This window comes from Rhinatrema bivittatum, chromosome 2 (genome assembly GCF_901001135.1).
Source record: "Rhinatrema bivittatum chromosome 2, aRhiBiv1.1, whole genome shotgun sequence".
NCBI classification, from domain to species: Eukaryota; Metazoa; Chordata; class Amphibia; order Gymnophiona; family Rhinatrematidae; genus Rhinatrema; species Rhinatrema bivittatum.
The window spans coordinates 128163615-128176735 of NC_042616.1; positions in this window are offsets into that span (position 1 = coordinate 128163615).

The window sequence follows — 13121 nt, forward strand, 5'->3', positions numbered from 1 at the left end:
GCAAGCTTTAACTGCTTCATTTCTGTATGCATAGCCCAATGATCTCCTTTTAAGATGTGCAAAGTTCTTCAGGTGACATTGGTTCCCTATAGAAAAAGGTATGGAAACCCTACTGAGCATGTGATGACTGTGATGTCATCATGATCTAAGAGCAAGAAGCCAAAAACCAATGATGTGCGGTGATGATTCATTAAATGCCCATCACTTTCCTTTTCTGCCACCTGCATAGTCATCAAACTTTTCCTCTTCCTCCTCACCCCCAATCCAAAGAGTGAGTTTTACTGTCCCAAAGAGTGAGATTGAAGGCCAAACAGTGAGATTTTTACGGTGGTATGTCTTTGGGATACATCTGGAAAAATACGAGTGTTATATTGCTTAGCAAATGAAAAGAGCAACACAAAATGATTAGCTTTCTTTGGTTTCATTTAAATTATAATTCTTTCATTGCATATGAAAAATCCTAGGTCCTTTTTTTCCCACTCTTCCCAACACTATCCTAGGTCCTCCCCTTCCCCCAGGTCCTTTTCTAATAACAGATTTTACATGAAAAAGGACTTTCAAAGTACAGTCTTCTGAGGTAAAACATGTATATTATATTTACATGCACTGCTCTGGTGCCAAAAAGAAAACCCTGCAAAAAAAAAAAAAAAAAAGCAATAAAACACTTGGAACCCATATTGGGCCTTTTGTAATGTATGTTGGGTATGGGCTTGGCCTTAAGAAAGCCATGAGTAAACCAAATTACAATTACAATATGGTAAACCTCCTATTTCAAAACAGCACTTACTACTAGTGTTCAAACAGTAATAACCCTAGTTATGAAAAGGCAACACCACAAATATTACACCAGGCTCTAAATATACCAATATACCTTCTAGTTGGAAAACAGAAAGGGCTAAGCTGCTTTAGATTTATGCACAGAAACCACACAGTAGCACAATACCTTACTTTGGTCACACATGCAGAAAACAGATACATTCTCAGCAAATACAGAATAAATAAGAACATCAGATAAAAACTGAATTGGAAACTACAATAAGTCAAATTCTGTATTCAGTGCAGCAATGGAAAAACAGAAACATATCATTCCTCATAAAACAAACAATAAAATAAGGAATACAATAGTAAAACCATACTAATAAAGAGAATACATATTTCAAAACAACTGATAAATAGAACATCCAATAATTGAAATATTTTATTGGTAATGGTAAATTTTTTTTTTAATGTTATATGAAATTTTAAACTAGCAGGTACATCAAATAACACCCAATAATTAAAACGTGGGCCTAGATTTTCTAAGCTACCGCGGCTTCTTGAATCGTGCAGTAATGGGGGGCAGGGGGGGGCGGAGCAGGGGGCGGGCCTGCAAAAGCCGGCAGCAATCACACCTCCGTGGTGCTATCACTGCCGACTTTCGCACCCAAGAGCGCCATCATAAAAGGTGGTGCTATTGGGTGCATTAGTGACAGCGAAAAGGTCCCTTACCTTTTCACCATCAGCGAAGTCATTGTGGAGTCCGCCCCGACTCCTCCCCTTCCGGAGTGGACTCCGCCCCGATTTAGTGATCACACACGAATAGTCCCTTTTCGCGTGCAATCGCTTTGGAAAATAACCCCTTAGAAAGGTAAAATAATCCCCTTCTCTTCATGAATGGGAACCTTTGATTAATTGTCACCCTGAGATTATTGTGGATTAGTTGGGGGAGGGGTGCACAAAATTTCTCCTCTTTCTCGCATTTACACATTTTACATTCTCTCACACATACACACACATTCCCTTTCTCACTCACACACCTGCTCATTCATGCCCCCCAACTTCTCAACAGTCTAACTCTCTGAACCCCCTAACTTCTCTCACACCCCCCAGCACTCCAGTCCCCAGCAGTCTCACTGTCAAGTTGAGAATGAGACTTCTGGGGGAGAAAAAGAAAGTGAAGGTTGAGAGTCTCAATCCCCTCCCCCTCCTTCCTCCGAGTCCCCAGAAGTTTCAGTCTCCACCCCCCACCCTCAACCGAAATTCCCAGTAATCTTACTCTAAAGCAGGATGGGACCCCTCTCCCCTCAAGTCCTGACCCCAGGAGCAGACAGTGTCTGACCTTCTGCTCAATTCATTGGAGACAGCAACGTGGATCCTTCTAATGGCCTGAACTATCTGCCACTGATCCTCCTGCTGCCATGCTGCACTGCCAGCTCTAACTAGGACCTGCCTCGCTCCTGTTCCCAGTCTTGGCAGCCCTCTGCTCCTCTCCACTGCATTGAACAGGTGCAGTAGAGCCAGCTCCCAAGCAAAGTTAGATTCCGCACTCCCAGCGCTCTTCAGAGTTTTTCCCATGAGGTAACCAGCAGCACAGCAATGGGGGCAGAAGGTGGGATCTAACTTGAAGATGAAGTAAGGTTCTACCTTCTGCCCCAATTCTCTGCTGCTGTCCAGACCAATATTAGTAAGCCTGGGCTGCTTGCCATGATTCACCCTGCCACAACGGGGCTACCACTTGCTCCTTCCTATTGGCTCCCTGTGACTGCAATCAGGGGTGCAGACTGTTGCTGAGACACAACTGCAGCTAAAAACAAAAACACGGAAAAAAAAAAAAAGGTTGATTAGGGCTAGGCATTCAGTGACTCCTTTGACTGCATGACACTGCCAAAAACACCTGTCCACGTGCCTATCTTCACAATGCCTTCTGAAATGCTTATTCACTCTGGTCTCATAAGAATCAATGGGAAAATATCTAGCTCTCATGCCAAGCAAAACAAATGCTTATTACAGTCAAAAAGAAAAGTATGAATGCTTTAGTAAACTATGGAGCATGAGGACCTGCTGGCATATGAAACCTGCTGTATGTGTCCCTAATGTGAAAAAAAAAATCAATTTTTCATCTGTTCCTCATAGCTGTCCTTGCTATGAAGGCCACGACAGGACACCATCCTCAGTCCTCAGACATTTATAGTGATATTCACATTAAGGGATTGAGCGAATGCAGGAGGGCTGCCTGCTCTGCTCAGAGTCTGATGTTGAAGAACAGCACTTGGAGTCTGAGAGAGTATGCATACATTAGGGCAGAGATTCCCAACCTTTCTCATGTTGTAGCATCCCTAGTTCTGGGCTCACTTCATCACAGCATACCAAATGTAATACATTTTAATAATTAAAAAACAAATGAAGTAAAAATAAGTATAGTGAAAAATAAAAGCAAAAAGTAACATAAATAAATACAATATATGTGTGTGCGTGTGTGAAAATAATGAATAATTGTTTGGACATTTTATATACCGTTGCTCCATGTAATGATCATAAAAGTTTACAGAAATAACATTCATAATTATTAATCAACAAATCTTGATCGTTTACATAGGTAGTATTCATAAGCATGGATTTCAAATGAACTGAAATTTTCCTTTACATAATAAATTGCTTAATAAAAATCTAAGACTTAAGGCAAGTTGTACAGGAAAATAATAAAACACATCTCACATAAATGTCTGTACATTGTATTTTAAGATTCTTATGTTCTCTCATTATGTTTTATTCCTCATGATTCAATTAATATCTCTTGTCTATCTTGTTAAAGTAATTCTTTGAATTCTGATGTTTTTAAATTAGGTTATATGCATTTTTGAATAGCCAAGTTTTTATCTCACATTTAAATCTTTCTAACTGGTATCACACGTAACATGTCAGGTAGCAAATTCCAAAGTTTTGGACCTGCTATGGAAAACACATGATCTCTTATTTGAGTCAGATGAGTACTCCATATAGCAGGAACCATCAATAGTGCTTTATTTTGAGATCTTCGTGTTCGCTGAGGTGTATATTGTTGTAATGTCACGCCAATCATACCAGTATTACTAGAATGAATGATTTTAAATATTAGTGATAATACTTTGTAATAAATTCAGGATTGTACAGGCAGCCAGTGCAGCGAGATCAGTGATTGGTGTAATGTGATCAAATGTCCTTGATCCTAAAAAAAAGTCTAGCTGAGGCATTTTGTAATAGTTGTAATGGTTTCAAGAAACATGCAGGAAGACCGAGTAATAGAGAATTACAATAGTCTATATTTGAGAAAATAAGGGTTTGCAATACTATACGGAAGTCTTCGAATGAAAGTTAATAAAGGTTAGCAGATATAATATACGTAACTTGGTGTAACCTGTATGAAAAAGAACATCAATAAATTAATACAAAGTAAGGTTTTCATCCAGCTGGATATCTAAGTTCCGTACTTGGTTTGATGGAGTAATTTGAAAAGTACCCAAGTCAAGGACCGGAGGTTTAATTGTAGAAGGATTTCTATTTAACCAAATAACTTCAGTCTTTCTAGGATTTAGTGTTAGTTTAAGACAAGATAATTCTTGCTGTATTGCTTTCATATAATGTCAACAGTGCCAATACTATATTTTCAAATGATTTAGAAAATGGAATGTAAAATTGTATGTCATCAGCATACAAGAAGAGAGAAATTCCTAAATCCACCAGTGATTTGCACAGTGGAAGCATATTGATATAGAATAGAGTTGCTGAGAGGGCTGAAGCTTGAGGGACTCCAGTATCAATATGGAATGAATCAGAATATGTGATTGCTCAATTTGACTTGGAATGACCTATTGGATGGGAAAGAAGAGAACACTACCTTTGATCCTGATGTTACTCAGCTGATGGCATAACAGGGCATGGTCCACCATGTCAGAGGCAGCTGTTAAATAGGTTTGCACAAGAAAATAAGATTCATCAGAATCTAACCTTCGTAAAACAGAGTCTATTAAGGAGATGAGTAAAATCTCAGTTGAACGCTGTTTCCTAAATTCAAATTTGATTGGGGAAAATAATATCTTGGTCTTCCAAATGATTCACAAATTGAGATGACACAGCTTTCTCCAGTACTTTTGAGAGAAAAGACAAGTTGGATATGGACTTATAGTTGTCCCAGTCATCTATTCTACTGGTTTTGTTTTTCAGAATCTGTTTTATCACAACTTACTTTAACCCTGATGGTATGATTCCTTCTAAGAGAGATTGATTAAGGTTGCAAGTGTCACTGTATACTTGTTTCGAGGAAATGGCTGGCATTGGATCATGTGGGTGAATAGCAGGGTTAACTCTGGCAATAATTTGGCTAATTAAAATATTAGTTACTCTGTCAAATGTAGTCCATTTCGCCAGGCTTATGAACCTTCAGGGGCTCTTGTGAGAGAACAGACAGGGAGCTGAGTTTTCAACCTATTAATTTAATTTAGGGAGCTTATTTTCTATTGATTCTGAAAGTATCTCCATCTCAATTTTTCCTGAAGGTAAAAGTATGATTTTTATCTATATTTTTATGTGAAGTGTTGAGGAAGGGACCATATAACTGAAACCCTAGCAGAGTTACATTGGCTACCAATTGAACACAGAATTAAATACAAAACCCTATGTATCATTCACAAACTAATTTATGATGAGAAATCAGTCTGGTTGAACACAGCATTACGGGTACACACTCCACACAGGAACCTCTGCTCAGCAAATAAAGCACTCCTAACCATTCCATCAGTTAAAACAGCAAGACTGACACAAGTGAGAGAAAGAGCCCTATCACTAGCAGGACCCATAATCTGGAACACAATGCCTCCAGAGATCAGGCTACAAAGTGATCTCAAGACATTCAAGAAAAACCTAAAAACATGGCTTTTTAAACAAGCATTTTACAAAGAGACAGGAGAATAGAGAGAAATATTTCAGGAAAGGTCAGAAAGGCACCGACATACAGTCCTTAGGACTATACAGTAGATTAGTCTATGAACTCTACACCACAATAAATTATAACTATAATACTATGTGTAATAAAACTACCGGTGTAAGTACCTTGGTACAATTGGTCATGAACTACTTCGCTAAATGACTATGTCTAATGATGTATTGTAACCGAACCTTTGATGGCACCTGTTAGAATATACTATAGTACACTTTAATATGTGCCTACATGTAAACCGTTGCGATGGTATTTAACTTAGCAACGGTATAGAAAGGTTTTTAAATAAATAAATAAATAAATAAATAAATTTCTGCCTTTATTAATTAGAGGTCAGAACAGGGCAATAAAGTGTGAAGTATGAAATAGTTATTGGTATTGGCAAATATTAGATCTAAAGTATGTCCAGTTTTATGAGTAGCTTTAGAAACAAATTGGGACCACAGCAAGGAATCCATTGTCTCTAAGAACATATCACAGACTACGGTTCTAGGTGTTTTATCTATATGAAGGTTGAAGTCTTCTATAATTAAGGTAGAATCTGGTGATGGAAATGCTTTGGTGAATAATTCTATCAGTGGTGAGCAGTCTTTTTTTTTTTTTTTTAGTATACCTGGGGGACAGTAGACCAGTCCTATTTTTAATTGAGGAGATTTTAGAATTGCCACCTAATAATGAGAGTTGATCTCTACTTTGAAGTGTACTAGCTTAAGGTTTTTTTTGCTAATTATTAGTAAATAGGTCTGGTGAAATGAAATACATCATAGTTAGGATGAGAAATTTTGGTTTAAGAGAATATTATCTTTGTCACTAAAGCCTGGATTTTCAAGGTCACAGGAGGCGGGGTGGTGAAGCGGGGGGCGGGCCTGCGAAAGCCGGCAGCAATCGCACCTCCGCTGCCGGCTTTCGCAGTCACCCTTGTATCCATGCAATGGGCTCCCCAGCAAGTTTGGTTACATCTCATATATATCTATATAGATATAGATATATGATGGAATAGAACGCGATCTTTTATTGTTGATTTTTTATGTCGATTTGGTAATTCAGTGTCTCAACACTTCAACTGTTATTAATTAGCAGCTTGTTAAATACTGTATAATCCATATGTGAACTTCTGATGTCTTTCTCAGTGTGTTGGAAACCTTCCCTTGTCTATTTGCTAGAGTTGTATCTGTAACAGACTTCAATGCCTCCTACGGAGTTCTCTTCCCTAAATACAGTCCATGGTATCAACGCAAGAATAGTTATGGACCATAATTTCCCCTTGAGGCCTTTTGTAGGGACACAGAAATAGTAGTGGAACCTATATGAAATGATAAAGATATGCATGGGACTCTACACAACATTCCTGTGAAACAATTACAAAGTATCCTTTCTTGTGGTCAGTGGTTCAACTGTATCCCCTTTTTAATGACTTTGTCTTTCATGTAACTCATTTGCAATTCACAAAGTTATCTTTCTTGAAGTTCAACTCTATTGCAAGGGTTTTATTGTTTCATTAGAAGCACTCTGTATATATTTTGGCAATGTTTTATATTGGTATTTATTAGGGATGTGAATCGTTTTTGAACGATTAAAATTATCGTCAGATAATTTTAAAATCATCCAAAATCGTTAGAGTGCACGATACAATACAAATGCCCCCGATTTATTGTCAGGGGCATTTGTATTATATCGTTAAATAGGGCGCGAGAAAACCGGCACACCAAAAAACTCTAAAACCCACTCTCACTATGTCATACGGGCACCCTTATGACACAGTGAGGGCAAAGGTAGCACCGGCGCCATTTTGAAGATTGGCAATACGGCCCGCGTGCAGGAGGTCGCTCCCGGACCCCCGCTGGACTTTTGGCAAGTCTTGTGGGGGTCAGGAGGCCCCCCCCCCAAGCTGGCCAAAAGTCCCTGGGGGTCCAGCGGGGGTCCGGGGGCAATCTCCAGCAGGCGTGACGTCGGGAGCCAGGAAACAAAATGGCGCCGGTGCTACCTTTGCCCTGTCACATGATAAGGGCAAAGGGCCACCGGCACCATTTCTCAATGCAGCCGTGGCCAGAGAGAGAGGGAAATCGCGTTGGGACCCCCCAACTGGACCCCAGGTAATTTAAAAAATTTTGGGGGGGTTCGGGAGGGTGGGTGATTTCTTTTAAAGGTTCGGGGTGGGTTTTAGGGTTTTTTTGGTGTGCCGGTATTCCCGCCCAACTCCGATTTACGATTTTTAACGATTTAAAAAAAACAAAAAACACAACGATAAGATTTCCCTCCCTCCCCAGCCAAAATCGATCGTTAAGACGATCGATCACACGATTCACACCTCTAGTATTTATACATGCTATAAATGTATAACACTAAAGAGAGTTTAGAAGTGGTGTGAATGAGGAATGATTGACTAGGATGATTGATCAATACATGTGTGCTTTTGAATAGTTTTGATATTCTTTGTCATTGTGTAATAAAGCTTATAACATTAAGCATCTCTTAAATCATTTAAAATATTCGTGGTGTTACTTACCCTATTTTAGGGTTCTCTGACGGATATACTATTTAGGTAAACATGATGGGGGTAGATTTTCAAAGGGGTATGTGCGTAAGATATGCGCGTACCCCCTGAAAACCTACCCCAAACCCCCCCTGCACGCGCAGAGCCTATTTTGCATAGGCTCGGCGGCGCGTGCAACCCCGGGATGCGCGTAAGTCCCGGAGCTTGCATGGAGGGTTGTGTCGGGGGGCGTGTCAGGGGCGTGCCGGGAGTGACGCGACATTTCAGGGGCGGCGCCGTGGGCGTGGTTTCAGCCTGGGGGCGTTCCGGGGGCATGGCCATGGCCTCCGGACCAGCCCCCGGACCGGAACATGGAGCGCGGCAGCCAGCCCGGTGCACGCAAAGTTGCCGACAAAGGTAGGGGTTTTTTTTAGATAGGTAAGGGAAGGGAAGGTGCAGGGGGGGGTGGGGTGGAGGGAACGGAGGCAGGCTGCGTGGCTTGGCGCGCGCAGGCTGCCGATTTTGGGCAGCTTTGCACACACCGACCCCAGATTGTAATGGATACACGCGGCTACGTGCGTATCTATTGAAATCCCGCGTATTCTTGTTCGCGCCTGGTGCGCGAACAAAAGTACACGTGTGCACAGATTTATAAAATCTGCCAAGTGTGTATATATGTGTATGTTCTTCCTGGTCTATTGTTAAAGTCTCTTGCTAATCAATCAGGTCTTGAATCAGTTGCCAACTAATGAGACAATCACATTGCCAGCCAGCATCAAAGACACACAAATGCCACACACACAGTCTCTCAGACACAAACATTCATCTTGCTGTACAAACATTTCTTCTCTCTGTGTATTTCTTTCTCATTTGCATACACTCATATGCTCATTCACAAACGTTCACTGACATATGCACTCTCACGCTCACACACATGCATGATGTCTCTCATGGCAAGTGGCATGGTGAGAACTGAATCTTTTTGGGTGGGCCCAACAAGATTAACAGTGGTGTGCAGCAGGCATAGAGGTCTGAGTCTTACTAATTGCATTATTATGAATAAATAATGCCTTACAATGCACATAATAATGGATTTCTAAGTAGTCTGCAACAGCCATCATGCATAATGAGTGACACGTTCAAATATTTTATCTCAGTTATTTCAAGCACCAACATTAAAAATGCCTGATAAATATAAAATAAATTAATATAAATTAATCAGTTTATAAGTACTCAAAGAATATCTAAAAAAAATCAAAGAACACATAACGGAAATATCAGATCCAATCAATCATGTAATAAAACAAATATCACTGTGTTCTTTTATGAATCCTTTTCCCAGAAAGGCAGAGATCATCATAACTACAATAAAATAGCAATAATCATAAGAATGGGTGTAGAGCAGAACTATGACAGTTCACATTACAACGCAACATGAATAAAAATATTTAAATTCTGGTGTCATCTCAACAAAGACTCTTTCCAATGCTAAACATTTTGTAAAGTAACACAAACCCCTGCAATAAAATAGCAATAATCATAAGAACTTAAGATTTGCAACTGTTGTAGAGCAGAACTAGTATAGAATAGAAAAGGGAACAGCTAGTATCCAATTATAGTAAACACATATGACTGACTGTGAGAACCAGTCATAAGGTACCTCAATATCAGTGATTTGCTGTTAAAAATTATTCTTTATTAATTTATTTCAACAATATTATTTGATTATCGAGACAAAGACCTCAGAACTGGCAAAAAGGTCTGAATGACCACGAGTTTTGTGAGCCAGTAAGTTCAATCACTGGTCTTTATTGTCTCATTTTCTCTTCTATATAAATAAAAATGTAAATGTTCGTTTGTTCAAAATCTTAAATCTCAGAAAGTTCTTCACTGATTGCTTTGAAATTTTGACTCAACATTGCATTCCAATACGTGTGTTTTTATATAGATTTCACACCTGTGACAGGTAAAAACATGCTTTTTTGGAAAAACAGCGCCATCTGTTGGATGCAAAAGCAACACACGCTATCTACAATATAAATGGGCTCTGACCGACAGACCGCAAATGCGCAGTAGAGAGCAGCTCTACCACGCATGTGCGGACCATAGAGCTCTGCGCCTCGTGCTGGGTGTCACAGAGGGGAGGAGGAAAGGGCAGACGAATCGCCGCTCAGAGAAACGGCTCAGCCTGTTCCTCCGCCGCTGGGTAAGGGGGGAGGGAGTAGGGACTGCTGGACAGTTACACACAGGAGGAGGAAAGGGTAGAAGAGTCGCCAAGCCAATCTGTCCACCGCTGGGGAAGGGGGGGAGGGAGTTGGGACGGTTGGAGCAGAGCAAATGCAGTAGAAAGCGGCTGTGAAGAGATCACCAGCAGCTGCAGCCTGCAGCAGCCAAAGCGCAAAGAGCTGAACAGAGAACAGCTCGCCCTCCTCACCCGCCCCCTGAGTCCCGCAGGTAAGGAAAAGCCAAGTAAATATCCCACAACTGCGGGGGGAGGGGGGGGGGGAGGCAGTACTGTCAAGCCACCCGTGGGTCTCAGCCACCATGGGAAGAGTTTACATGGGCATCGCTCCACCCCCACTCCTAGCAAAGCACCATCACAAAAGTGAAAGTCAGAACCCTGCTCCCTCCTCCCTCTCAAGCCCCCGATTGGATTTCTTAAAGGCACAGGTCTCCCAGAAAGAGCAAAGTAAGCTAGGCAACAGATGGCGCTGTTTTTCCAAAAAAGCATGTTTTTACCTGTCACAGGTGTGACATCTATATAATATAGGTATATAAACACACGCGCGTATTGGAATGCAACGTTGTGTCAAGATTTCAAAGCAATCGGTGAAGAACTTTCGGAAATTTAAGATTTTGAACAAACTAACATTTACATTTTTATTTATATAGATAATTATTTCCTATTTCTGTTGAAAATGAATATCAAATGTCTTTGTTGCAGAAAAATTCTGTCTATGTTAGTATCCCAGCAATCTTGATTCACACTTTAAGTGCTACAATTCAGCCAAGTTTTAATGTTATATCGCAGCTTTGATATCACAGCAATTTATGTTCTTTATAACAGCCCATCTGATTTGTAACTCATCGCTTCGAGATAGAGCATGTTAACATATTTAAGTTTCAGATAATATATTTGTATGTTGTATCTGAAACCTTCCCGACATCATGAAAGAAAGCACTTATCTTTAAACTTGTTGCAGATTTTCTTTTTTCACAACAAGTCTGTGCTGCTCATCCCCGCCAACATTAACATTTTGCATAACGCTTCATCAGGGCGGATTAATACTCTCTCGACCTTTACAGTCCAACATGCAAAAATACATATTCAAATTCTGATGTCACTTCTGTAACAGCAAAACAAACTCCCTCCACTACCAAACATTTTGAGAAATAGCCCAAGCCCTTGCATAAAAAAGACACCTTGAACATTGCTATACCATAACAGCAGTAATTCTCATTTCTCAGCACTCAAACAGCAGCAACTGTATCTATGAAAAAGCAGCAAGTCAAACATCTTGTCTTGCCTTAGAATGCTAATACACCATCTACCGGGCAAACAACAAGCTGGACTGCTACCAATCCCATGCTATCTGAAATGCTGCACTTCTGTCACACATGAACAACAAAGATAGATCCTTACCTAATACTGAATAAGGGACTACAACTTTGAAACAGAAATATGCAGACAAAACTTGAAATGGAAAGCCCCCCCCGAGGAAACCAAACTCTGATTAGTGGAACTCAAAGAAAAAGCAAATTAGAAAAATATAAGAAATGCACATTCCCAACAGTAACATATTCCAATCACTAAAAACACAAAATAATTTTTATTTTTCCCTTTGTTGTCTGATCTTTTCATTCTTCTAATGGTTTGTCCCGGTCTCTTTTTTCCACTTTCTTCTTGTCGGTCTTTTCCTAATTTCTTTTTCAGGGTCTCTCCTCTTTCTGATTTTTCTCTCCCTTCCTCACACACACCCACAGGCTCTCACTCTCACATGCTTTCCTTCACAGACTCTCTCACACACACAGACATGCACAAGTTCTCTGTCTCACAGGCTTCTGCACTCCTTAGAGGCTCTGGCTCCATCCCCCACCCACACATACACATTGGCTCTGGCTCCCATATAGACACACACACATGCACACACCCAGTCAGGCTCTGGCTCATACACACAGGCTCTAGCTCCCCCCCCCCCCCCACACACATATATACACACAGGCTCTGGCACACACACGCACACGCACACAGATACAGGCTTTGGTTCACACATGCACACACAAACACTGGCTCTGGCTCTGGCTCCCAAATGCACACACATTCTCTCAGCACCTCTTCTTCACCACTGTGGGATAATGTCCATGACAACCCAGGCCAATGCAGGATGAAGTCCATAGCTGCCCAGGCTTCTCTTTTGCCACTGCGGGATGAGGTCCGCAGCAGTTTAGGACTCCTGTTTGGGAGATGAAGAAAGGAAATCACATGACCAGAGTGATCTGCCCATTGTGGGATGCCCGATTCCCCGATAGGCCAATTCACCACTGGGTTCAAGATAGGAGTTCTAACCCTCAGACAAGCTGGGGACCTGAAACAAGGAAAAGCAACAGAGAAGAAGACTGCTTCAGGTAGCCCTCAAAGCCAAACCTCCATGTATCAAGGAATGGTTGGAGTTCAGTCAAAAAGGATTGCAGGGGAACAGGAAGCTGTTCATAACAACCTGAAGGCTGACTCACTCTCTTGCTATTGGATTTGCTACATGATGAACCTAGAATTGCCAGACTCTGTGCAAAGTCTGTCATTTGTCACTGCAGCCTTTAGTTCAAGTCTTTCCATTCCTTCCTATAGTTCTACTACTTGTGACCTGGTTTCCTGATTCTGGTTCCTGACCTGTAGCTCCAGCCTGCTTCCAGTACCTG